Source organism: Arachis ipaensis, chromosome B9, assembly GCF_059453495.1.
Source record: "Arachis ipaensis isolate K30076 ecotype BB chromosome B9, ASM5945349v1, whole genome shotgun sequence".
Classification (NCBI taxonomy): domain Eukaryota; kingdom Viridiplantae; phylum Streptophyta; class Magnoliopsida; order Fabales; family Fabaceae; genus Arachis; species Arachis ipaensis.
Genome location: NC_142444.1, coordinates 117,860,170 through 117,864,012, shown reverse-complemented (window position 1 = coordinate 117,864,012; position 3,843 = coordinate 117,860,170). Strand labels below are relative to the sequence as shown.

Below are 3,843 nucleotides of genomic sequence, written 5' to 3'. Positions count from 1 at the left end.
TTTCTTTTGAGGTAATTTCTGCCTATCCAATGCATTCAGTTCATTGGTGAGCAAGGGAGGTTCATCTTCCCAAGTCTCATTACCAAATAATTTGGCATTCAGCTTCATGATTACACCAAGGTACTTAGCAACTTGCTCTTCAGTAATGTCTTCATCCTCTTCAGAGGAAGAATACTCGTCAGAGCTCATGAAGGGCAGAAGGAGGTTCAATGGAATCTCTATGGTCTTTAGATGAGCCTCAGATTCCTTTGGTTCCTCAAGGGATGCTCCTTATTGGTCACTGGACGTCCCAGGAGGTCTTCCTCACTAGGATTCACGTCCTCCTCTTCCCTTGTAAGTTCGGCCATGATGGTCAAATTAATGGCCTTGCACTCTCTCTTTAGATTCTCTTCTGTATTTGCTTGGGAGAGTACTAGGAGGAGTTTCAGTGACTCTTTTACTCAGCTGGCCCACTTGTGCCTCTAAATTTCTAATGGAGGACCTTGTTTCATTCATAAAATTTATAGTGGCCTTAGATAGATCAGAGACTATATTTGCTAAGCTAGATGGATTTTGCTCAGAATTCTCTGTCTGTTGCTGAGTGGATGATGGGAAAGGCTTGCTATTGCTAAACCTGTTTCTTCCACCATTATTAAAGCCTTGTTGAGGCTTTTGTTGATCCTTCCATGAGAGATTTGGGTGATTTCTCTATGAGGGATTATAGGTGTTTCCATAGGGTTCACCCATGTAATTCACCTCTGCTATTGCAGGGTTCTCAGGATCATAAGCTTCTTCTTCAGAAGATGCCTCTTTAGTACTGTTGGATGATTCCTTCAATCCATTCAGACTTTGAGAGATCATATTGACTTGCTGAGTCAATATTTTATTCTGAGCCAATATGGCATTCAGAGTATCAATTTCAAGAACTCCCTTCCTTTGAGGCGTCCCATTACTTACAGGATTCCTTTCAGAAGTGTACATGAACTGGTTATTTGCAACCATGTCAATGAGTTCCTGAGCTTCTGCAGGCGTTTTCTTTAGGTGAATGGATCCACCTGCAGAATGGTCCAATGACATCTTTGATAATTCAGACAGACCATCATAGAATATATCCAGGATGGTCCATTATGAAAGCATGTTAGAAGGACACTTTTTGGTCAGTTCCTTGTATCTCTCCCAAGCTTCATAGAGGGATTCACCTTCCTTTTGTCTGAAGGTTTGAACATTCACTCTAAGCTTACTAATCTTTTGAGGAGGAAAGAACTTGGCTAAGAAAGCCGTGACCAGCTTATCCCAAGAGTTTAGGCTATCCTTAGGTTGAGAGTCCAACCATATTCTAGCTCTGTCTCTTACAGCAAACGGGAAAAGCATGAGTCTGTAGACCTCGATATCAACCCCGTTGGTCTTAACAGTATCACAGATCTGCAAGAATTCAGTTAAGAACTGAAAAGGATCTTCTGATGGAAGTCCATAAAACTTGCAGTTCTGTTGCATCAGAGAAACTAATTGAGGTTTCAGCTCAAAGTTGTTTGCTCCAATGGCAGGGATTGAGATGCTTCTTCCATGTAAATTGGAATTAGGTGCAGTAAAGTCACCAAGCATCTTCCTTGCATTGTTATTATTTTCGGCCATGTCTCCTTCTTTTTTGAAATTTTCAGTCAGATTTTCTCCAGAGAGTTGTGCTTTAGCTTCCTCTTCAGAGTCCTTTCAGGTTCAGGATCAGCTTCAACAAGAATGTTCTTATCCTTATTCTTGCTCATATGAAAAAGAAGAAAACAGAAAAGAAAATATGGAATCCTCTATGTCATAGTATAGAGATTCCTTTATGTGAGTAGAAGAAGAAAAGAATAGGAGAAGAGAAATTCGAACACCAGGAGGAAGAGAGGGTTCGAATTTTTTTAGATGAAGAGAAGTGTTAGTAAATAAATAAAATAATTAGAAAGAGATGAGGGGGATGGAATTTTCGAAATTAATTGAAAAGAAAAGAAAAATATTTTTGTTTTTAATTTAAAATAAAAGTTATAATTCGAAAATTAAAAAGAAAAATGAAATTACATTATGTAAGACCCAGAACTTTTGAAAAGTCTTATTATGATCAAGTCTCAAATCATATAGTTATTTATAGCGTTAATTTCAGAGATTATTTTATTAAAGGTAATTAAGGCAAGTTTTGATTTATTGAATTTGAGATAAGTTATGATTATTATCCAATTTTATAATTATTAGATTATTTTCTATATTTAAATTATAAAGTTGATAGTTATGAAATAATAAGGATTTTATATGATTTGGATTAGATAATTAATATTTTAAATATTAATATTGCTATTTTAGAAAATGAAGAAATTAAGTATATTATTTCTAATTATTTGGTTGGGACATTTTATTGAAAATAATTTATGAAATTGATGAGCAAATAGTATTTTTATACATTATTATTAATGGATTAGAATTTATTTCTAATTACTATAATATCCCTATTTTTATTTGAAATTACTAAAATGCCCCTAACCCTAATTTTTGAAAGAGAAACCCTAACCCTTAAATCCTAACCCGGTAACCCGTTTCTTCCCCCACAACCCAGCACACACAAATACTCCCTAATACTACAGCAGCAGCGGCTGCAACGTGAAAGAGGGAAACGAAGGGAGAAGGGGGAAACAGGGGAGGGGTTTACGGAAGCAGATTGAGAGAGGAGGAAAGGCGGCGCAGTGGACGCCACTGCCACCGTCGCCACCGCTGCTGAGAAGGAGGGGAGAGATCTGTGAGGGCCGAGGAAGGAGAAGGAGGAGAGAAAGACTCGCGCCGGCATGCGGGCTTCACTGCCGCCATCGCGCCGTCGCCGAACCGAGGGAGAAGACCGTCGCGCCTCACTGCCTCGCCACCGCCGAACTCGCGTGCAGAGAGAGAGAAGATGCGCAAAAGGGAGCCACCGCGGGGAAGCCATCACCGCCTGTCACCGTCGCCGAGCGTGGGCCTTCGCCGACCAGCTTGTCGCATCACCGCTGACACGCCGTCACCGCGCCGTCATCCTCGTCACAAAGCCAGCCGCCACCGAGCTTCCACAGCCGCCGCGTTTCACCGCGGTTGAGGGCGTCTCCACCACCGCACCTTGGCCGACGGTGCTGCCGATCTGTTGCTCCGTGGTGCCTAGCTGGAGCTTCTGTTGCTAATGATGGAGGTCGGTAGTTGCCGAAAGACACCATTGTTGTTGCTGCCGAAGGAGAGAGAAGTCGTGCCACTATTCTGGCTGCCAGGAGCAGTCTTGTGGCCGCTAGAAACACCGCCGGAGATGCCGTCACTAGGCTCAGTCACTCCTTCTTGGTTGCGGTAAGGATTTTGTTTTTTGCTTTGGTCCTTTTTGAATTCTCGGAATGCTGTAGTTACTGAATGTTGTTGCAACCGCCTCTGTCGCCGAAAACAGCCACCGAGTCCCCTGCTTTGGTAAGAATTTCCGAGTCGAAAGGCCTTTTGTCGCTGCTTTGTAAGCTTATGCTGAGGCATTGCGGTGTTGTCCATCATAGGGTTGCGGATTCGTGCTTGCATTCCGTGCTCGGAGCTGCAGCTGCCTCGTTTTGTCATCCCAGTAGGTATTTATGTTTCAGAAAGTCTCGCGTTAGAATTCTGTTGTGTTCGGTTAATGAATATGAGTTTTGATAACGTGGGGTCGAGTCCTGATTATTATATGTTGCGATTAGTGTTACTATGGTTATTGCGAACGTGACTTGGAGCTGAGGGGTTGCCATCAATTCGAGTTGAGGTGGAAAGGACTCTGTGAGACTTTTAGGTTATGGATTTGTGTTTTGAGGTAGGGGCGCTTTCCAAAAACTATATCTTTATATATTGGAATTATTACATATGGAT

General features: G+C 41.8%; 1 non-coding gene across 1 annotated transcript; it reads left to right on the top strand.

Annotated features, from left to right (window-relative positions):
* Window positions 1–1,110: 1,110 nt before the first annotated feature.
* On the top strand, window positions 1,111–1,218 carry LOC148546060 (small nucleolar RNA R71). The gene has a single exon (XR_015902024.1). It is a non-coding gene; the product is annotated as a small nucleolar RNA R71 (small nucleolar RNA).
* The last annotated feature ends 2,625 nt before the right edge of the window (window positions 1,219–3,843 follow it).